We start from the raw sequence: 25,426 nt of genomic DNA on the forward strand, positions 1-25,426 counted from the left end.
TGGAAACAAAACCATTTTTTAACAATGTAAATTATCTATTTTCTCTAAAATCTAAAATCTCAAATCTCAAATCTCAAATCTAAAATCTAAAATCTAAAATCTAAAATCTAAAACCAAGTGGATTACTTTTACGTTACAAAGTTTGGCTGCCAGTTTATATATATAAATGCATGATAGTGCAGCCCTTAATAGCTCACTAAATAGACATTGCTTTTAAATCTTTTATACATCTGGTTTTTGAATGACTAACCCTGAGTTACCAGTTTTAAGCCAACTTTTTGTTACCAAAGTTGTAAATTTTTAAGCAAACCCAATGACTTATAGGCCAATAATCTATAACCAAGATATGTAGAACATATTTATACTTTTAAAACCAGTCAGAAACAATGAAATGGTTACACATCTTACATATTTAGACCAAACAAAATTTTATTGTCTTTCTAGCTTTAATATCAAGAGAAAAGCACCTTATCACAGAGATTTTTCTAGGAAAGACAACTCTCAGCTTCATTATCATAGAAGCCAAAAAGCTGCTGGGCCTTTTAAAAGCAGCTTATGCTGACAATCAGTTCCTGGAAAGGCTTTTCCAGCTCAGCTGACTCTTAGCAACAGGTGTTGGGTAACTTACCAACCTTGGCTGTGCATATTACAACTGCCTTTAAAACCAAGTTAAACTAGATCAAGGGTTGGATTAAACAGTTTTAATGATCTTTTCTTTTGAACATGAAACATAGAACACCATTAAACATAGATCACCAATCATTCAAACAACGAAACAAAAAATTGACACACGTGGACATCGGTGCACCAAGGACAGAAAATAAACAAAGAAAGCAGAACTAAGGATTTCTCCTGTGGAAGCCAGAGAGAAACTCAAGACATGTCCTGAATTTTCTCTTGTTCCTAGGAGAGGTCTGAAACAGCCTTTTCATTCTTTTTTTCTGACACAGTCCAGAGATAGTACTACTTTTCCAAACCCCTTCTCTCTCTGATATTCAAGATAAAATGCTTTATCTCTTTCTTTAGGAGATGTAGGGGTAACTGTTGATATTTACTCCTCAGTGCCCTGCTTTCTTAGTTTTTCAATTTCTTCTAACCCTGCTCCTCTCACCGGGGGGCAGGCAGCTCTTAGGCTGCGGGGAGAATGCATGTTTGAAATTCTCCTGTCCCAAAATTTGCTGTCACCTCCTAGGTTAGGTCAGCATTGGGTCAACACCTATTCAACCTAGACCGTATTCCCTAAAACACAGTTCCTGCAAACACAGCCTTAACTAGCTAGCATCAATGCTGTTCATTGCTTACCAAGTGACCAGGATACTCTCCTTGTTCTGTTTTCCGTGGAGCTCCACCTAAGACAGCGACAATGTTCCTCAGCTAGTCCCCTGTTTTCAAGTCCCACGTTGTGCATGCCAATCTGTAGCCACCTGCAGCCACGAGTCAACTGGGTTCACCTGAAAGGGGGGCTGGGAATGAAAGGGGGATGGAGGGCGAGAAGAGATGAAGCCAAGACAAAGTTCTCTGATCAACGCTCAAAGCTTTAATATTCAGCTCTCAATTTAAAGGGGAAGGCACAATCCACAACCCCTCCTGGTTTCAGGCGGAGATGGGTGGAATAATCTGTAATCCATTCTAGGTCATGGCTGGAGATATCTCAAGGCAAGCCCATGGTAGTCTCATGGTTCTCTGCCAGCCATGCTTTGATAACTTCCTTAGGAGGACCACAATTTGGATTTTCAAGAGCACTTGGAGGGTCACCTTATTTATGGAGCACTGCCTAAAGATATGCAGGGAGATGCACTTAAGATAATTAGTAGTATGACAATTCCTCCCATCATAGCATAAGTAGCTATCCATGAGGGATCAAACAGCTTCTTACAATTGTGACATACTTTTCCCAAGAATATGGCATCTAGGGAGAGCACAAATACCCTGGTTGCATTGAGGTTGGTTATGTTCTCCCTGAACAGCACAGGATAGGTAGCAAATTGTTCTGAACTGATGCATTTAAGACATTTAACCAACTGATGTCAGGCATCATTGGTCTTTTGTAACTGGTAAAGGGTTAGGCAGATTGAGTGAAACCTGGGTTGCATGCCAGTAGAAACATGTGTCCCTAATAAGAGCCAACAATTCTGCCAGTAAATCAACCTGTTGCTGTGAAATTGAGATGGCTTGATAAAGATGTTGATGCAGTACAGCCTGTGACTGCAACACCTCAGCTGACTTAGAGACTACAGCATCGGGAGGACAGACACATACTGGGGTGGCTTTCAGGGGAAAAGGGGGGCAAAATAATAACAAAGGGGCTACATAAATCCCAGTTTCCCAACAATATCAGAGTAACATTAGTGTCTAATGGGATCTTTGTTAACATAGGAAGTAATATTTGAAGCATTATGTGACGTAAATTTCCACATACAAAGTGTAAGGTTAGATGACAATATCAAGTAGTCCCCAGCAAATTTTACACTTTGTGCAGCCTGGCAGTTTTCTAAAGGGATAGGAATTCCCATGAAAGTGGGAACTTGATGGACCATTGGACAGTGAGAATGGGGTAGGCATGGTATGCTTGGGGATCCTTTGTGAATTTGTAATCAGTAAGGGGAACATGAAGTTCAATGCCTAAAATGATTCCATAAGTTACATTATCTCCATGGTCATATTATGTAGTTGGATACAAGGACAAATGGGAGAATACATTGGTGGTGGTAAAGAAAAGAATTTCCTCCATGGGCCAGGTGCCTTCTAATCTTCCTGTAGTGATTACTAAGTTTCTGAATAGCAAATCCAAATTCACATTGGAAGAAAAATGAACAGGATAAGGTAGGGAGTTAACTGTCACAAGCAAAAATAATGAGGGGTGGGAGCACCAAAGGCCAGAGCTCATTTGTCCTCTCAGGCTGAAAAAAAGTAACAATAAACACAGCATGTACACTATGTCTACACATCCTGGTCTTCTTCTGGTTCCTTCATCCCCCTCCCCCCCCCCCCCCCCCGGCAATATCCAGTAAGCATGTCAAAAGCAATGTTAAGCTTGTATTTCAAATTAATCCTAGCCTGATTCTCAGCCAAGTCATGATATGATGGTGTGTAATTAAGAACACCATCTTAAGGAGATTATACAAATACTAATAGGTCTAGAGGTACACGGCTCATGGTTTTAGTACTTTTTCAAAATAAGGGGAATCTGGGTCAGAATCATTGATAGCATTTTTTGATTAATGCCAAATTTGACAGAGTAGTTAGGATCCAGGGCTTAGCCCCTGTATCAGGTCCAAGATTGACAGGCAAAACCTTGTTATATACCTGTAAAGAATAAGGCCCCCCCGGGGGCAAAGATAGTCCAACATAAGAGATGAGCATCACAGAAATGATCACAGTAGGGGTAACCACTAGAAGGCAGAGCCCCCCTAAATCACACTCGGGTAAGCTGGTGGTACCTTCAAAGGGTCAGGAGCAGAAGGGCTAGTGAGTGAAGGACCTTGGAAGGTGGCACTACAGGACAGCTTTGAGCCTCACAGCTGGGGAGTTGGAGTAGTGGCAGCCTCATCATCATCATTAAAATCAATCTGTTTGCCATGAGAAAATAGGAAGAAGTCAGTAATGAAAGGTGAATATTACCCTGCTCTAGGCAGTGTTTGTTATGGGCAGCCACCACTTGCTCTGGGGAAGAATTCCTTTTTTTAATTTACATTTCAAATGATATTCTTCTTCCCAAGTTCCCCTTCATAAAACACCAGCCCCTCTTCCTCTCCCCTGCTTCTGTGATGGTGCTTTTCCACACAACCACCCACTCCCACCTCAGTGCCAGAGCATTTCCCTATTCTGGATCATCATGCATTCACAAGACCAAGAGGCTCCCCTCCCACTTATGACAGATAAGGTAATTCTGGGTTACATATGCAGCTGGAGCTGTGTGTACTCTTTGGTTTGTGCCTTAGTCTCTAGGAGCATGATGGTGTATGGTTGGTTGATATTGTTGTTCTTCTGCTCCACTATGTTCATAGAAGCATTATTTATAATAGCCAGAAGCTAGAAAAAAACCATATGTCCTTCAACAGAGAAATGGATACAGAAAATGTGGTACAATTACACAATGTCATGACTTCATGAAATTTCTAGGCAAATGGATGGAACAAGAAAATATCATCCTGAGTGGGGTAACCCAATCAAAAAAGAACACCCATGGTATGCACAGATGGATAAGTGGATAGTAGCCCAAAAGCTTAGAATACCCAAGATACAATTTACAGACTACATGAAGAAAAAAAAAAACAAAAAACAAACAAACAAACAAACAAACAAACAAAAACAACAAAGTCTGAATGTTTCAGCCCTTCTTAGAAAGGGGAACAAAGTATTCACAGGAGCAATTATAGAGACAAAGAAGAGTGGAGCAGAGACTGAAAGAAAGGCTATCCAAAGACTACCCCATCTGGGATTCCATCCTATATACAGTCACCAAATCTAGGCATTGTTGTGGATGGCAAGAAGTGCATGTGACAGGAGCCTGGTATAGTTGTCTCCTGAAAGGCTCTGCCAGAGCCTGACAAATACAGAGGTAGATGCTCACAGGCAACCATTAGATTGAGCATGGGGTTTCCAATGGGATCCCGAATGGAGTAGTTAGAGAAAGGACTGAAGGAAGAACAATAATATCAACCAGCTAACCCCCCCAAAACTCCCAGAGACTAAACCACCAAGGAGAACACATAGAGGAACTCATAGCTCTATATGTAGCAGAGGATGACCTTATTGGGCATCAATAGGAGGAAAAGCCTTTGTTACTGTGAAGGTTTGAAACCCCAGTGTAGGGGAATTCATGGGCAGGGAGGCAGGCGTTGGGGAACACGATCATAGAAGTAGGGAAAGGGGAGAGAATAAGAGGTTGGGGGGGGGGGCTAGGAAAGAAGATAATTTTTAAAATGTAAACGAAGAAAGTACCCATTTTTTTTAAGGACTGGCAATGACTACAAGAAGGGGACAAACAACAAAGGAGGGATAATTCCACAGTGTACCTAAAGCTTGTGAGCACGGAAGAGAACATGCATCCAGAAGTCAGGGTCCCACATTTTCTTGAGCAGTATCCAGTGGGCAATATTGCAGCTGCCTCCCCAAATTGGTCCAGGTTGTGAATCTTAACCTTGACACCACAAGTAACCAGAAGGGGTTTCAAAGCCCTAAACTGGGATTCTTTAATGGTAGAGGAGAAGGAACCCATGATAATGAGCACAAAGAAAACAAAAGATGAACAGATACGCCAAATAAGACAGAAGAGCAACGAAAGTTATGATGTACTAAGGAGGACACTCCTTCACATCTAGCTCAAATTTTTTATTCCTGGCCAGTGTATCTTAGATGGGAAAGGCATTCAGGAGACAATCCCTGGTACCACTACCTGGGAAAGCAACCCCTAAGTCAGGGACTAGGATGAATCTAAACCAAAAGTGAAAATTAGAGGAAAAAGACAAAGAAGACAGAAAAGATGGCCACTGCATGATCATCCTTGAATCAAACCCAGAACAAAGCAAGATCACTGGGACAAACAGATAGAAAAGACAAAGAAGACAGAAATGAGGTCCGAGTGCTCACCTCTGTGGGACCCACAACATAAAATGTTTTCTTGCTACATTGCATGTCCCTATTTCTTGCAGCATTATTTATCATAGGAAAGGAACAAAATCAGCCTCCTTGTCCATTCAAAGAAAAATGCATACAGACATTGTAGCCATGTACACATGGGTATTTTTATAGCATTATATAAACTGACTTTATATTATATTCCCACATACACAGGTAAAATAGTTAAACTTGTGAGATTGCCTAGTGAACTGAAGAGTGAGTAGTGAGAATAAAAGATATTGTACTATGTGTGAGTCACATATGGAAAAATGACAGAAAGTGTCCTGATGAAACCATCACTATGAACAATTAGTCAGGAATTTGTGTTTTAGAGAATTGTACATTGTTATGAATTTCTATGTTTGTTTTTAAAATGTGTAAACATTTTTGTACATTTTGAAGATCAGAATTATAGACAAAAGTTTATAAGGGAAATTTTACTTTCTGTTTGCTCTAGAATATACTGATTTCTTTGCATTTCTCTCTTTAAAAAGATATGTACTCTGTAGTCAAGCCCCTTCAGAATATGTAACCTGAGATTAATCCCTTATCAATTGTTTTAATCCTGTTTCTTCTACCTATTTTTAATAGATTCCATACTATATTAGATTATTCCCCAAATGCTGTATGCAACATGTTTAATATCTGTCAATTGTCTTCACTGTAAAATTAGGAATAGAAATTTTTTGGAACCTCCTTACTCAGAACTACTTTAGAATACATGTGAAGACAGATAATCAGTCTGATTAAGAATTTATATATGAGAGACACTGGGTGATATGAAATTCTGAAAACAGAAAATTTAAATACAATATTAGCAGAATTAAAGCCAAAGTATAACATAATTAGTCTAATAATAATTAATGTTAATCAGAATCTAATATAGATGTCCACTAAAATACAAAAAATATGAAATGTAGGTGTTTCCATTAGGCCCTTTTTAAAATTTCAATAACTATTTTAGAAAGATTGTCATAGACATATGCCATTTGTGAAGGTTTTTCTGGGGAAAGAACTAGATAACATGATTTGACTGTATAATGCAAAATAATCTCTTGTTCTCCATTTATGCTCAATTTTATAAGGAGAGAAATTACTATTTTCTTCAAAAGCTTTAATGCAAAATGTTACCTTCATTTTCAACATGTAATAAATGTCTTCAATAAACTTTATATAAATAAAACTTCAGGTAAAATACAGGAATCTATGGAAAGTAATTGTCTACCAATTATGGTGGCATTACATGTCAAGAAGTGGCTTTTAGTGAGACAAAGTTAAGCCTATCCTCTACTACATGGATTTTAATTTGACTCTAAATTTTATCAGCTGAAATACAGGTATACATATATGCCTTCATAATAGTGTTTTATTATCAAACAGAGTTAAACAGTAAAAATACCTTGGCTGGAAAAACTTTCAGAGCATGAAAGTACTTGCCACTTCATCCTGGTGAGCTGAGTTGTACCTGCAAAATTACAGAGGATAGAAAAAAAAAATAACTCCATAAAATTATTCTCTGATTTCTACATGAACATACACCCCATCCATAACTCACATACACACACATACAAAAGACATATACACACACACATACAAAAGACACATACACTGATGCCTCACATATACACATGTCTCATACACACACAAACACACATATAAACACTAATAATAGTATACTATATAAAATTGGAGGAAATGAGTTAGCTTAATTTGAAAAGGTATTTTCTGCCAACTCTGATGACTCAAGTTCAAATCTCTGAACTCAGGCCATGGAGTGTTAAAAACTATCTCTCTTAAATTATCTTCCAAATTTCATGCGAATGCCTAAGTATCTATTTACCTGTACATATTCACTACCATATAATAAAAAAAATTACATTTTTTTTAATCAAGAGAAGAAAAGAGAAGGTGTAGGAAATAAGTAAAATGAAGATATATTCTTTCACAAAGGAGAATAGAATTATGCCATTTTCAAAACAAACAAACAAACAAACAAACAAAAACCAAGCAATCAGGAGATTACATAGAGTGAAATACCTCAATATCATGTGATAGACATTTAAAGTTTTCTCACATCTGTCAGCCATATATATACAAATATATATGGATATATAAATGGATATGAATCTATGTATATGAGTATGTTTTTATGTTTATGTTTCTATCTATCTCATTCTCTATCTCTATATTTCTACCTCTCTCAGTCTGTGTGTGTGTTTGTGTGTGTGTTTGTATTTCTGTATGTGAAAATGAAAGAAAGATAACTTGGCAATAAAAGAAATAGGCAGTAAGAAAAGAACCTTGGGTTGAATGTAATCAAAGTATATGTTTTAATGAAAAAATTTTTATAAAACTCATTAAAACATACAATGAAAGGACAGCATAAGAAGTACAGGTTATTAGTCATGAATGGGTATAGTAGTGACTGTTCAGTAGCCCAAGAAACAGAATTCACCATTTATTAAATGCCTTTTGTCTAGTCATTCACTCTATGGAGCATCTAAAAGTTTTAGATTTTACAATGTATACAATGAAAATAAAACACATCACAGGGGAGAGGTCTGTCTCTCAATTATCCTCATGATGTTCATCTTGGAACTAATTGCAAACTGCTTCTCCAAATCAAATTCTTACCTTCTACTTACTGGAATGGAGAAATGATAACAAAGCTGTAAATCTTCATACTGCTTAAGGCACAATTGGAAAACTTCCCAGGTCTTTAATGGAGGAAGCAGGATGTTCAACAGCAAGGCAAATTCTTTCTCTCTCCAATATAAGTAATAACTCAGAAGTAGAGCTAGAGTTCAAGAAAGTGACTTGCCATCAATGTCAGCCAGAGAAATGTTTTCTGAGTTATTTGTTATCCAACCAGAAGAGTGAATCTTACCAACATCAAGTTCAAGTTTACCATACCAATGTGAGGGGGGACTTTATCATACAAAACAATGTTAAGTTTTCAAAGACTCTCCATTGAAAACAATATCACAAAGACTGTTAAACCTTAAGTGTGCATGCTAAAACTGCATGATGTTGGACTTCTTCCAATGGAAAGTATGAATATATTTTACATATGGAATATGAACTACTATGAACAAGACAGTAGAAATTTTCATATTTTGTTCCAAATTATCTTAAGTCATCAGGATGGGCTTAGATTCCCATGTAACTGGTATTAGTCTTGGCAATGTAAGTTAGAGAGCCACATTTCACTAATGTGCAGAAGTTGGAGACACAGAAGACAGTACCATTGTATTTTACCATTTCTTCAGTACAGTTTTTGAAAGTCAGCGAAATTTGAGTATTTTTATTGATAAAAGCAGAACTAAAATCACTTGGTACATGAGGACAGCACCACAAAACTGATATAAATTTATTTATATGGTAGAAACTTTAAACTTAAGAAAATATATTTGTAGGACTACCAAGAGAGTTTAGCAGATGAGAAGACGTGAACTCAAGTTTGAAGATCAGTGTGCAATTTTTGTGGTTTGCATGGTAGAAATAAATAGTACAACCTGAATAAATCAATCAATAAATAAATGTAATTTAAAACTTAAGTTGAATTTTCTAAAATAAAAGACTAATTAATTGTTTATACTCCCATATATTAGACAATATATAATACATTTATAAATTATATATATAAATTATATATAAATTATATATATAAATTATATATAATTTATATATATAAATTATAAATATATAAATTATAAATACATTTTAGCATTCTAAAATTAACTTGTTCATTGATTTATCAAGAAACTAGAAGTGAACAAGTTCATAAGTGAAGAAAACTCAAAAAGAAAACAAAAATTAAACAGCAATAAAGAAATAAGACCTATGCTAGATTACTGTGAGTTCTCAGAAGATATTGAATGAAAGGTCACATGTTCTTGTCATGTCTGATTATCATCCTAGGTAAACTTATTTAGAAAGGCTAAGATGTTGGTAATATACAGGCTGACACTCTAAAATTCTACATAAGTAAATAACAATTAAACTGGGGTACTACAGAATACATACAGTTTTAGAAATAATAAATAATAAGAATATGAAGCATTAAAATACGTTCAAAACAAATTTGATTAATAAAATAAAAATAATTTATCTGCAAAGAGATACATTCCAATTAGAATATACAAATTGTGAGAAAACCATTGCAGAAACAAGTAATTTGTTGGTTTCTTTTATTTTATTCACTTTTCTGTAATTTGTACATTTTTTATTTTCTCTTTTCATAAGAAATATCAGACCTGGTTAGATGATGTAAAAAGTATGAATACTTGCAACACAACAGGGAGGCCCTGAATTTGGATGCATAGGACCTGTAAAAAAGACAAATAAGGCAATATATACTTGTATCTTCAGCACTTTCTGAGGAAGAGACAAGAGTATTGTTGGAACTTGTCTATCAGCCTGCCTCCAGACTGTCTCTGAAGAGAATAAAGTGAATGCATAGTATATTCCCTTTGACTACTTTCATTGACTACTTTCATTGGCACTAACTAAAGTAAATAAAGAAGTTATAATTATAAAATAAAAGAACAGATTATTCAATAATTAATAATCACAACCATGGGCTGAAGAGATGTCTCAATGGTTAAGAGCACTGTCTGTTCTTCTAGAGGTCTTGAGTTCAGTTTTCAGCAACCATATGTTGTTTCCCAAAATCAGCTATAAAGATCTCTGGTGCCCTCTTCTGACTTTATGCAGGCAGAACACTATTTACATAATAAAAGAAAAAAGAGAAAGAGGGAAAGAGAAATAGATGCAGAGAAGAGAAGGAAATAGAGACAAAGATGAAGACAAGGACAGGCAGAGAGAAAGACAGAGAAGGAATCAGTAAAGACTGTGCTAAACATGTCCCATGTCTTGGTGGCCACCATATTTTTACTCAGGATGCTCTGTACACTGTGACTCCCTAAGCTTTACAGTAATATAGCGATTACTTGCCAATATTGAACTATATTAGCTTTCTAAGTTCTACAGTTTTAACTAAACTCCTAATGACTTGGACGATGAATTAATGAATTAATTAATACTTAGGTAATATGGGGGGAAAATTGTTCAGAAAATGTTAAGAGAAAGAAATACATATAAAACAGAGTATAAATGCATTTTTGGAATTTTACAGGAACAGAATTATACACTCAAATGATAGAAAAGAATGTAACAAAATAGAAATGCATCTAGATACTTTAATTGCATAAGCTTCAATAAAGTATAAACAAGTTTAAGTAAAAATGTCCACTGTTCATTATAAAAATTTATTTTAAGGTCTCAAAGACAACTTTTGATCATATTATATAATTTTCTTTTCGATATTATTTAAGAGAGAACACACAAACAGCTTGTTGTTTATTTGCCAGTGAACAGAAAACTGATCTTGAACTCCTGGTTTATGTCCTAGTGTGAGAACTCCACAGGATTGCTCAAGTTACCAGAGAAGAGCTAGCTCAGACACGACTGTGTCTGAAGGATTTTATGTATGATATTTTAGTTGAAAACAATTTTTGAAATAAAATGATAGTTTTCTCTGAATTGTTTTATTAAAATTTGATTAGAGAAAAGAATACTTCTGGTTAGCTGTAGAAAATGCTATTCTGGCTTTATGCCATAGACCCAGCTGTTCATGAGTGCAGAGAACGCCTATGTGAATTATATTTCCTTACAAGCTGCTACTCAAAAAATACAGCTTTGTGGAACAGACAATATGTTCTTCATAAGCCTTGCTCAGTGAAATTATTGCCTTGAAATTTGGGTCACCTTGATAATAACGGCTGCCAGCCCATTTATCCCAGATCTTCTCAAGCATTGGGAAGTAAAAATGCCATTTAAAAAAAAAATCTTTTGTATGCATTAAATATGTAACCCTTCCAATCAGGGGCCTGGACAGGTCTTACAGGCATAAGTTCTGTTATTACAAATATGTAGGAAAGAGGACATTTTCTACCTCATTACTTAGTTTCACTGCAACAAAATTTTAGCTTATTTAACTGCAAGTGTTTCGTATAACCTTTCTTTAATTTGAGCCTGTTTTTGTTTGGTTTATACCAACAAGGCATTAAGGAGCAAAATGAATAATATTCAAAAGAAAGAGACTAAGAGAAAATTCTCTTGTAATTGTTATTAAGAAAAAAAAGTTCATTTCTGTCCATTATGCATCTCATGAAGGGTAATAATTACCCTTGGGGCCTAAAAAAAAAGCAACATGAATGGTACAACAGATCATCATAAAACAAATCATTTTTTTTAAAAAAAATACTTGTTATTTAATCTGACATAGACCATAGAACATTAGAGTAATGGGCCAATAGGTTGAAATTTGAAAACATTAAAGGAAACAATCACCCTTACGTAGACATACACACACACACACACACACACACACACACAAACACACACACATACCCCCCCACACACACACACAAGAGAGAGAGAAGCAAGCATATTACAAAAAAAATTCTCACACCCAGATATACATGTAAACATGCTTATAAATACCTAAACACAATCAAAAGCACATACACATGAAACAAACACACATAAGCAAGGCAAACACATACAGACAAATTCATGAGGTAAACTTTATATGTGAGATATTGTGGGAAGCAGCTCCGCTCTCACCATTACAAGGTGATTACAAGGTGGCGCTTGGCATAGGCATTGCTTGAGAGAAAAGACAACTCCATATATGGAGTTGTATGTGCTGAGAGGTGTGGTTACCTGATCACCCCACCTCGCATCATTGAGAGTGGCCAATTAGCAGTGACTAGCAGCTGCTGATAGGATCAAGGCAATGCTTATAAGGGGCTGCGGGAGCTGGGGAGAGGGACAGAAAACAAGAGAAGAGAGAGAGAGAGGAAGCGTGCTGTACAGGGATAGCTGAATAAACCACTTGAAGAAGAACATGGTTGCCGTTGCCTTATTCCGCGGGTCGGACGTGGGTAGCGACAAGATATAAAATACCTATTTCTACTATTCTTGCTCTCTGGTATTACTCTATGTACTCTGTTCACACTACTTTGCTGTTGTAAAAAAGATAGCAGGATTGCATGGGCTGAGTATGGCTCACTGCTCCTATGGAAAGTAAAGTCAAAGAACTCTGAGTTCAAGGCAACTCTAAGCTATACAGATATATTCTATATAGAAAAAGAAAAATATGAAAATGAAAGAACAAATACCAGCTGGTATCAAGTGGAGAATTGTATTGGGAGAGGAAGAATGAGAAGATGATGGGGAAAAAAAAGGGAAAACATCAGAAGCCGGCTTAGCCATCTAGAAAAGCCTAAAAGCTTTTCTGAAGATGGTCTACCATGTTGCATGGTCTAATAATGGTGAACTCTGTGGCAAAGTCCAAGGAGACTTCATCACAGCATTTACTCTTGCTGTTGATATGCCCTTTTCTCTTTCTATTACAAATCCTAATAATTCCTGGACATTAGTTCACCCCATTGGGCAGGTTTCCTACAGATCAACATATTGATGTACTTTCATATAGTAAACCTCTGTAAAAAAAAAAGTAATGTTTTCATAATAATAATGATTCATAATAATGATTTTATTAAAATCTTAAATTTATACAATTAATTTTGAGCCTTCTAAAAGCTGCAATTAGAGATATGTGCAAATTTGTATGTCATTGGCTAATTGGACTAGATAGGAAACCAGGCTTGGAAACAAATTTATGATTGATTAAGGAAACCATTTTTTTTCTAGTCTAGGAACAAGGGTACTATATGGTAACTCAAAATCATAAACTGGGAATGAACAATTTACTGTAGGTACAAGGACAGAAAATACAGTATTTTATATAAAACTTCAAAACTAGTAAAACACAAGGCAGATAATTTGTCTCTTAAAAAATTATGCTAAATTGTACCATAGTAATTATTCTTTTCAACTTTTAATGAACCTACTGAGGGAAGTAACAGATAATATTAGGATTGATGTAAACGTGCACATCCCCAAAAGGTAGTATAAACTTTGGGTGAGTGTTATTAGATAGTATAGGTAATAACTGTGGACAAGTCATGAGAAGAGATTCATTAAGTAGCCTTCCATGGTTCCTTTATCAGTTCCTGTCTCTATGTTCCTGAAATTCTTGACTCCTGGCCTGACTTCCCTGTGTGATAGATACGTAAGTGTAATATGAAATAAAATCATTCTTCCCCAGTTTGCATCTGATCATAGGATTTTTATCACAGCTGTAGTAACTGCATGCAGGTCAACTCAATGGTAGACATTACAGCATTGGTCTATAATGTCAGCACTCAACATTGAGATAAGAGACAAAGATAGGACTTTGCAAGCTTGCCAAGCTGGTATACACATAGGCAAACAACAAGCCACCATGTCTCCAGCAAGTTAAAAAGAGATGATAGAAATCTCATGTTGATGTACTACTTATGTGCTCTATGGTGCAAGAGGGACTACACTTACATATATTCACTCAAACTAACATATATGCATGGAACACATATACATACATAACATAAAAAGAGACATGCAGACACACAATATAATTTTTAAGTGATAAAAACTGATTTGAGTAATAATCTAGTTATTATTTTTCTCTCTCAATTTTCAGAAGTGTATATTCTTGTAGTTTGTCAATAATAGAAGCAGAACAGAGAAAAAAGTGACCTTCTCTGTGATATTAAACCAATTCCTGTGTTCAAAATATATTTTTCATTAATTACTGTGTGGTTAACTCCAGAGATCTTATTTTTGAAGAATAGACAAGAAGACAATAAATCAATCAATTCCCATTTTTCAACAACCATTTGGCGAGATATTTTATGAAATTCTTTAACAACATTATAAAATATAATCATCTGGTTCATGAAAATAAATGCTTATCAGTAGTTTCAAATCAATAACAATGTATCTGAACATCAAAAAACCAAAATGACTAGATCACAAACTAACATGTAGCAGAAATGATATAAGCAGAAGGCTAGTCATTGAAGAATAGTAATTGCTCGTCCACAAAGAAACAGAGGCTAACTAAGAATAAAGAGGAAGGATAGTCATAAAATCTTGAGACAAATTTTTTTCATCTCTGCTATTTGAGAGTGAAGCTGAAAAAAGGCAAGAAGTTTAAACACAGTCCACTGACCTCCCATAAAATTTTATGTAGTTGTATATATGGGAATGTACAAAAATATTATATTTATTCATAAAAACATACATCTTACTTAAAGTAATGTTTGTATTTATTGCCTATTGATTAAAATGAAATACTTGCAGGATATTTTTGTTATTTTGGATGACAAAATATTTTCTATATGCTCCCATATTTTATCACTTTATTCTACTAGTTGGTGCTGTTTGAAGAAATTATTGGAAAGTACTGTCTTGCTGGAGAAAGTACATCATTAGAAAAATGGGTTTGGGACATCATAGCCTTGTTCCACTGGCATTTATCACTCTTTGATGTATGTTTATAGTATAACATATAATCTCTAAGCTTTTTGGTCCCAGCACCTTGCCTTCCATTTATTCCCATATCTTCTGATAATGTTGGATTTCTATCTTCCAGGAACCAAATGTCAAAATCTCTCCTTAATTTCCATTTGGTCATAGTGTACTATAGCAACAAAAATAAAAATATGTACCATTCAAAAGCCTAACAGCATTAGTGGTATGTGTTTTTCAGAATGTTTTATATTCTGATATGTTGATGGAATCAACTGTCAAGGTCTTATTTTCAGTCTAGTCATTAAACAGGCTGGGCATTCAACTGTGTCTTTATTTCTGTATTTAACAAATATTAAAGGACTGCCTAATGAGTAGAAGGTTTATAATTTAGTTAATCAAATTTTGTACTCCAAATATTTAAAATATAGTATTTATCTTATCTTTTCAGTCAAAGAAACAATTAGAATTTTAGGAGTAGAATGTACAAAAACAATTGTAAAAAAAATACACTCAAATAACAAAATTGTATCTCAAGAAAAAACAAAGAAATTGTCATAGAAAAAAGATATATTAAGTGAGATGTTTCATGTAGAATTATATATTTAAATAATCTATTCCAAGTTAATGATGATGTTTGAAGAAGCCATGGAGTGGTACAGCCTTGATACAGAAAGTAAAAAGTGGAGCCCAATTTTGGAAGATTATATCCTAATCTGACTTGAAGTTATCACTCCTAGTTGTATGTTTGCTATTAAAAACTTGAGTACTCATCTTCCACTTCCTTTCTTTTATGCCTACCACTTACTGCCTTATACTCACACAATGATAAAGTCAAATTTTTCTAGACCTGTATGCATATATAGTAGTCCATGCTCTTAAAACATTTATTGTCATGGCAGAAATTTGATGAAGCTGTAACCTGTGTTCTCAGTGTTGGCCTGAGGTAAAATACTTTTGCAAGTAGGAGGAAGGTCTGGGAAGGAATACTTAATAGGCTATGCCCTCTGGCCTTTAGGTATCTTGTGAATATGGAGATCCCTTGAGACTCTGCAGCCTGTATTCAAGCCCTCTACATGTGCTATTTGACCAAAGGTCACAAACCTTTCTTTTGAAGGAGCTGTGGATGGCTGGAGATAAGTGAAAGGAACCAGGGCCCAGGAGCAAAGCCAAACAAATATCATCCCCTTAGGGTCTCTGGGGTTCCAGGCTTCTGTCCTACCAGGTACACAGCTGCCTCACACAGTCCACCACCCCACAGATATGACTTTGTAGTAAAGAAACAAAAAAGATATTTTAACCAAGTAGAACAAAGACACAAGCAAGTGTTTCTGTTCTAAGATTGGAAAAAATAAACTTTAAACCAAAATTAATGAGAAAATATAGAATAACATTTCATACTCATTAGAAAAAACCACCAGGGGGATATTACGAGTCTAAGGTTATATACATGAAACACAGATGTCCAGTTTCATATTAAAAACAAAGGTAGATGCTGATGTGGATGTCAGAAAGTGCATGTTGAGAGGAGCCTGATATAGCTATCTTCTTAGAGGTCTGCCAGAGTATAACATATTCAGAGGCAGATGCTCACAGCTAACCATTGAACTGATCAAGGGGTTCCCAATGAAGGAGTTAGAGAGAAGACTGAAGGAGCTGAAAGGGTTTGCAGCCCCATGAAGACAGCAACAATACCAACCAACCAGAGCTTCCAGGGTCTAAATCACCAACCTAGAAGCACATAGGGACAGACCCATGACTCCATCTGTACATGTAGAGGAGGACAGCATTTTTGGCATAGGTGGGAAAGGAGATCCTTGGTCCCATGAAGGCTGGATGACCAGTGGGGGCAATTCGAGGGTGGGGAGGTAGGAGTTGGGTGGTAGGTGGGTGTACATTTTCATAGAAGCAGGAGAAGGAGGGATGGGATAAGGAAACCCTTGGCAGATGTGTGTGTGTGTGTGTGTGTGTGTGTGTGTGTGTGTGTGTGTGTGTCTGTGTGTGGAAATGGGATAAGGCGATAACATCTGAAATGTAAATAAAATATTCAACTTAAAAAAATAAACAAAAAACAAAAACAAAAAACAAAACACTATTAACAACAACAAAAACATCAAACCACTATTAGATCTAAAGTAATAGATTAATCCAAACACAGTGAGAGTGACTGATTTCAGTACTCACTTTTACCAATAGACAAGTCATCCAGCCAAAAACCAGATAAAGAAATCTATGGGGCACAATGAATGCAGTTCTAAAAATAAAAAAAAAAAAAAAAAAAAAAAAACATTTATAGTGTCTATGTAAAAAAAAAAAAAATAGAAGAATTTGAGAATCAACATTATACTGCATTTGAAGGCCTTTGATAAGCAAGTTTAAATGACTACATAGAGAAAATAATAAGTCAGGGCTGAAATCAACTAAACAGAAATACAAAAAAAAAAAAAAAAAATGAATGAAATAAAGTTTGTTCTTTGTAAAGATTAACAAGACTGTACAACTTTTAGCCAAAGCACCCAGAATAAAAAGCCAAGTTAGTAAAATACTAAATTCTAAAGAAAAATTACAATGCATACTAATGACATTTAGAGAATTATTCAAACATATTTTAAAACACAAATTCCATTAAGTAGAAAATGTAAAAGAAAAGGAGTAATCCTAAAATATATATAACCTACCAAAATTAACACAATATAAAGTAATTTAAATTGAAACATAATGACCAATGGTATAGAAATAGTAATTTAAAATCTTTCAACTAAAACAAGCCCATGTTTAGATATTTACAAACAAGAATCTGATCAGACTTGAAGAAAATTTAACACAAATATTTCTCACACTCTTTTGTCATAGTGGAAGTAACACACTTAAAATCTTTTTTTATGAAAGATATATTATCCTGATAAAAATGAGACAAAAACTGAAAAATGAAAGTAAAATATAAACTAATTAATGTAAATATAGAAATTCTAAGTAAAGACATTGAAAATGTAAATAAAGTAACCAATAAACTGTTGTGGCATGAGCTGCCCCACTTTGGGGGCCAGAAATGTTGAGAACTGCACTACCCCACGTTTGGGGGCCAAAATGTCTCGGACGGTTCTGTCAGTGTTGGAACCCGAACTGCCAAAAGCCTTGGGGCTAAACTGTTAGCCTGCACTGCCCCAAGCTGCTCTGTCTGTGGGTCGGGGTTCAGCAAGAGAGAGAGTGAGGATGGACTGGAAGAATGGAGACCAGACAGAGTGTGACTCAATCTTATTTATTTTTCAGTCTCTCTTCTTCTCTCCTAGTCCCAAGTCTTGAGTTCCTAGTCCCTAGTTCCTAGTCCCTAGTTCCTCCAAGTTCCAAGTTAATTCTTCTAAGAGCTAAGTGCCTAATACCTAATAATAATTGCCTGTCTCGAGTCTCAAGTGCCTACTGTCTAATTCCAAGATCTTCCTCCAAGTGCGAAGTGCCTAATAACTAATAATTCTTCTTCTGAGTTCTCTAGTCTAAGTGTCTTCTTCCTCAATGCCTAACTCCTACTGGTTTCTTCTGTCTGCCTCTCACCTTTTATGTCTCACTTCTAAGCCACACCTTTAAGTCACCTCTTTAACTCATGCCCTTAGGCCTTGTCTCTAAATCCGATCTCTAAGTCACACCTTTAAGTCACACACCTTTAATCTCACACACTCAAGGGAAAATCCTGGGTATCTAAAACAAGATGTTATCAGAGTGTGCTCAGCTGTTGTAGGCTATTGTAATCAAGTCTCTTATTAGGGTATATGGCTCAAGATGGCTGCAAGGGTGATAGCCTCCTTCTGTAGGCTCCCCACAGAATATGCGCTAAACTAATACTGTTTCTTTGAAGAAGAAAAAGTGACTTCAAAGAATCAGGAATAACATTACTATTGACATAATTAGGATACTTGCATTAATAATTTTTAAAATATATTTTATAAAATAATGGCACAAATGACATTTAGAACTAAGTGTGCTATTTTTGTAAATGTATATGTTTAGATAAAAGCATTAAAATGCAAAAAGATTTTGAACAATGGCAGAGAGATATCCTAGTAGTTGAAAAACTTGCTGTTTTTTTCCAAGGAACTGATTTCGGTTCCCAGCAATTATATTGCATAGTACAAAAACATTTTTGACTCTGACTCTAGGAATCCAACTTCATCTTTTGTCCACAAAGGGAAAATATATGTATGTGTGCACATATTCACACACAAATACACAGATATAAAAATATGTCACTTTTAATAGTATAATAACTTGTATTAGTATAATATCTTATACTATGTTCATTCAATGGTATTTGTAAAAGTGGTGTGTGTGTGTGTGTGTGTGTGTGTGTGTGTGTATGTGTGTGTGTGGTGTCTTCTACAATTTTTTTTCTTTTTTTTTTCTTTTTTCTACACACAATTCACTTGGTAGGAATAACTGTTCATGGTTGTTCTGACTTAAATCTTTGCTCAAGAAAATTTTGGGTATTCATACTACTTTGATAACTGATCTTTTTCCTGGGTAACAAAGGCATAATCAAAACTTACAATAAGACTGCATAAAGAACAAGTCTAAAGAAAACTGCACCATTGCCAGTGTCTACAAAATGCTACCATATCAGATATACTCATTCTTGTGTTTTTCTCTTTATTTCTCCAAGCTGTTTCTGAGAATATATGAGAGGAAAAAAAGAGGCCAAAAGACATTTTCTGAAGTATTACCTCAGTTACCAGATTCAATCTGTGTTTTCAAAAGAAAAAGAGCTATAGTAGAACGAGTCTTCCCTGCCTTGACAACTGCAATTATCTTCTTAATGGCACCATGCTCTGTGTTTCAATGATACAATGTATTTCATAGAAGGGAATATTTTACAATGGGAGAATGATGTCACTGAAGTTATTAGCTATTACTGTCATGTTCATCTTAAAGCTTCACTCCATGAAGTTAGGTGATAAGTCACATTAAATGCTTTACACAACATCCTATTCACCATCTGATTGATAAATTCATAATGGTATTTCATTCAAGTATAGTAATTAAGTTTGACAACTAAGTACATTCATGCAGATGGAAGGGAAATGCAAGAAAGACATTGGTAGGCAGAGAGTCAAATGTGCATTAAGTGTTTGGAAAGCAGAGTAAACAGGAATCACATGGATTTGAAGCTGGAGGCAGCTGGGAGATGCCAGATGTGCTAACAGTGTTTATACACTAGCATCTAATTACATGTGTATACGCATTCTGTGGAGGATACAAAAGAAACTGTGAGCATGTCTTGTTTTGGCTTACAGAAAGGATTGTGATAAACAGAGGCTTAGTCTCTTACTTTTTAATTTTTTTTAAAAAAAAAATCTAATGCTATATTTAATAAAACATACTTAGGGCACCATATCCTGACCTAATTCCTCTTTCTATTTCTTAAAAGTATACAATTTTTAAAATTGTCTATTGTTCTTATATATTTGTCCAAATATTTTATTGTCTAATTCCAACATATTATTAAAGTATTGCTTAAGTATTTTTTAAAAAATATATCTTTATTCATTAATTTTTTTACTTTTAAATTCAGATATAATTGTGTTTGGCAATTAGCCATATTAAGATCCTCTACTTTATTTTTTAATGTTTCATAGTGTTCCATATTTAACATCATACTGTAATTATTCATACTTTCTTGACTTAGATTTTGAATTTTCTAAGACTTTGTCTTTGACACATAAATTATGAAAATATTGTTCATTTTTCATTTACATACTTCATTATTTTCAAAATTATATAAAAAAATCTTATATCAAAATTTATTGTACCTAAAGTTTATACTACTCAATTAACTTCCATGTGCTCAGAATAGCTCTTTGCAGCCAAAACTATGGAGCTTTACATTAAATTGTTTTGTTCTTATTTTTATTTATTTATTTATATACATTCCAGATTTTATCCCCCACAACCCATACCTCCTCTCTACCCAGTCTCTACAAGCATGTCCTCACCAGCCAACCCCCACTTAACCAGACTTCTAAACTCTCTGGGACCTCAAGTCTCTTGAGGGTTAGGCGCATCTCCTCTGACTGAACCCAGACTGAGCAGTCAGGTGATGTATATGTGTTTGGGTCCTCATTTCAGCTGGTGTATGCTGCTCTTTTGATGGTCCAGTGTTTTAGAGATCTTTGTGATCCAGATTAATTGAGACTGCTGGTCCTCCTATAGTGTCACTCTTCTCCTCAGATTTTTCTAGACTTTCCTAAATTCAACTACAGGGGTCAGCAGCTTCTGTCCATTGGGTGGGTGCAAATATCTGCATCTGACTCTTTCAGCTGCTTGTTGGGTCTTTTGGAGGGCATGATAGGCCCCTTTTTGTGAGTGCACCATAGCCTCAGTAACAGTATCAGGCCATAGAACCTCCCCTTGAGCTGGTTCCTACTTTGGACCCATCACTGTACCTTCTTTTCCACAGGCTTCTCTCCATTTCCATCCTGGGAGTTGTTTAAGACAAGAAAAATTATGGGTTAGACAACTGAATATGTTTTATACAGTTGTCCACCACTGAAAACACAAAAATTGTATGACAGAATTAGAACTAGAAAAGCAATTAGCTTTATATCTTCTGTCATAACATGTATCTATTTCCTGCATTCTGTCCTCCCTCACCTGTATATTGAGCCTCTTATTCTCTTTTCTTCATGGTGTGTTCCACACCCAGGGACATTTATTTATATAAGCAGATTAGAATATTCTTGACATATGACTCTAAGTGATTCTTTTTGTATATGTGATTTTTATTGATCTCTTACACAAACACAATGGAAGGACATTTGTAAAAAAAAAATTACTGAAACTTAAATATCACATGAAACCTACATGTTAATAGTGACAGACATCAAGAGGCCACTCTTACCAAATGACAGGTCATCTAGACAGAAAAACTCAACTCAGAAATACGTCAATTAACAAAAATTATGATTGAAAATGACATAGTAAATGTCTACAGAATATTTCACCCAAACAGAAAAGCATATACCTTACTCTCAGTACCTCATAGATCCTTCTCCAAAAGTAACCATATAGTGAATGACAATGCAAGCCTCTACTGGTAAAATAAATTTGAAATATTGCTTTGTATCTTATCAGACTACCATGGATTAAAGCTGTTCTTCAAAAGCAACAGAAGCCCAAAAATGCCAACATACTCATGGAAACTATACAACTCTCTAGTCAATGATCTCTGAGTCATAGTAGAAATAAAGAAAGAAATTAAAAACTTTATAGACCTCAATGAAAATGAAGGCACAACATACTCAAATTCATAGAAAACAGTGAAAGTATTGGAAACAGAAAATTTCATAGCACTAACACCTTTCATAAATAAATTGGAGAGATATCATACTAACAACATAACAGCCCACCTGAATCTCTAGAACAAAAAGAAGTAAGACACCTAAGAGAAGTAGATAGCAGAAAATAGTCAAACTCATGGGTGAAAAAAAAAACAATTAAAAACAATGAAAATAAAACAATGAAACAAAAAGCTAGAAATCTGAGAACCAAGGACAAAAAAATGGGCTGCTTGGTAGGAATATAACATTCGCTTAGGACAAGAAAGTAGGCTTCATGAAGAAATCTGACATTAGACTAGAACAAAGAAGTAATTTTAGGCAGGAATCTAAACCTTAGGCTAGAATAAAGAAGTAATTTTGGGCAGAAAACTAAATATTGGGCTAGAACGAAGAAGTAATTTCAGACAGGATCCAAATTTTAGGCTAGAACAAGGAAGTAGGCTTCAGACATGAAAATGACTTTGGGCTTGGACAAGGAAGTTGGCTCAGATGTTTAGGTCATCCTGATAAGCTCTTAGAAACAGTGATCATGAGAATGTTCATGGAATTTTGTTTATTGCTTGTTCTTTGAATATTTGTCTTTATTGTTTTGCTTGTTCTTTAATATTTGCATCTATTGGATTTCTAGTCCCTCAACCTACAATTAACCTTAATAGTTTCATGTAATTAAAGTGGAATGAAAGCAAAAAGGATGAGGGGTATGGTATAGGGGAGTCCTAGGGAGGAGAAATGGGGCAAGAGGATGACATCAGAAATGTAAATAAATAAAATAACTAATAATGAATAGAAAAAGAAAGACAAACCCATTGTGGGAACCTGTGGGTGGGATACAGGGACGTCCTTCATGATGACCACAAAATGAAAGTCCCCAATAACACAAAAACTCCTGGATTCCAAAACGGCTTTATTGGCATGACAGATATAGTTGAGAATGAATGTACAACCCCCACCCCCACCCCCAGCTTTTAGGTCAAGGCGAGCCTGACTTAAATGAGGGGGAGAAGAAAGAATCTGGGTGGGAATAACTTGATTAGCTATGCCCTCTGGCCTTTAGGTAACTCATTAATATGGAAATCTCTCAAGGCTGAGGCCTGTAGTCATGCTCTCTACCTGTGCTAGGTGATACCCCCTTTGGGAGGGGCTGCATAGCCAAATGTTACTGCAAGGTGCAGTTTAAATGCTGATCTCAGCATGTCAGAAGTCTGGAATCTGGGGGTGTGGCAAGATATGTGCTGTCCCTACCTATGCAATGGACACCTGTTGAGTCTCCAGCTATCTCAAAGCCAGTGCTCTACTGGAGACCAAATCATCCTATTATGGTCCTACAACCCTTAGCCAAACTAATCAAAAAAACAGAGAGACAGTGTTCAAATAAATAAAATCATAAATTAAATATGAGACATAACAACTGACAAGGAGGAAACTTAAAAGAATCATTAGGTCTTATTTCAAAAGCATGCAATCTACAAAACTGGAAAATCATAAAGAAATGAATGATTTTTTAGACAATACCACTTATCAATATTAAATATAGCTCAGGTAAATTATTTAAAGAGCCCTATAACCTCTTGTAGTGGGATATCTTCCCATTATGTCTAATGCTCGGAGATTGGGCTATATGAGAGGTAGGTGGAGTGAGGAGTCAGGAGGAGAAGGAAGAGAAGGAGCTAGGAAGAAGGGGAGAACCAGAAAAGAAAGGGGAAGATGACAGCAGAAGTGTGTGTGTCTGTAGCAGTCTCAGTTAATTATAATATCTAGGTAGTTAATTGGATACACCTCTAATTATGTGGACATCTTGTTAATTGAGCATTACCAAATATATAAAGCCTTTAGATAATCTTTAAAGATTAGAGTCTCATTTCTACCAGGTACTGCTTGGATGGCGGGATGGTCTGGGCTCAGACCAGCCTTGTGGAGATAGTGTGGGAGATTGAGACAGCCATCTCCCATGCTGGCATCTCATGGGTGGCAAGACTGGTGCTCCTGCCCCACCTCAGCTGGCAGCCTGAACCAAGCAGCAGTGAGAACAAGTGGCTGCTCATGGCCTCAGGGCTTGCCTAGTGGGGAACATGGTGGCCCATAACAACAAGCCAGATTGGGTGCTGTAGTTATAAATACTATCAGTAACAAGTGACGCACCAATGTTCAGCACAAATTCACTAGAAATTTATGTCTATTTCACCTGAGAGTAAAAGTTGTATTTTTTATTTTTTTTTTTTAAGAAAAGAATGAGTAAGTGCTGAGACAAGTCATGTGATTCCTAGCTCAGGAACCTTGAACAAAGAAACTGCAGGCTAAAGCCCCCTGCTGTGGGTAAATGCAGCTTGATTTTTTTTGTTCAGAAAGGGAGTAAGTAGCTTACTTTTAGGACAGAGAGATTTGAGCTGTGAATTAAAATTGAGATTATATGTTTTTAAGATAAATTTAGAGCCAGTTTTGTCATGTGGGAAATCTTTCCTATGGTTGAGAAAAAAGATTCTAGGCAGAAAGTCACAGACAGACAAGTATACATTACTAGCTGCTCTGAGCCAAGAGAGCTAAATAACTAAGCCTTATTTGTGGAGCAGTTACTGATTTAAGTATAAAGTTACAGTGTAGGGATTATTTGCTTTTAAGAAACTAAGATAGGGGAATTGTCACTGACTCTAGAGTAGAGAGTACAGTGTATAAATAGAGGCTGCTCTAGAGTAAAGAGCCAAACAGATAAGATAGAGGGTATAAATAAAAAGCTACCCTAGGCAGAGGGCCAAACAGAAAGATAGTGTAAATCAGGTGTATTCAGATGTTATAAAGTCATATTGCCTCACAGGAGACTTGGGTTCTTTCTAATGTGGGCCCCATGGGAATTCTGGGTTGATTTCCTGTTCTGCAAAATATAAAAGGCCTAAGAATAGGTGCATACAGTACTTTAGTTACTTCATTTTTCTTAAATTGATTTTATTTTCAAAATGAATATGATTTTCAGTTTTGTGGTTATATTTTTCCTCTGGGAAAGATGTCATGGTCATGATAAAGGTTTTTCTGGTTATTGGCTCAAAGACACAGTGTTTTCAGAA

This window comes from Arvicanthis niloticus, chromosome 10 (assembly GCF_011762505.2).
Source record: "Arvicanthis niloticus isolate mArvNil1 chromosome 10, mArvNil1.pat.X, whole genome shotgun sequence".
Taxonomy (NCBI): domain Eukaryota; kingdom Metazoa; phylum Chordata; class Mammalia; order Rodentia; family Muridae; genus Arvicanthis; species Arvicanthis niloticus.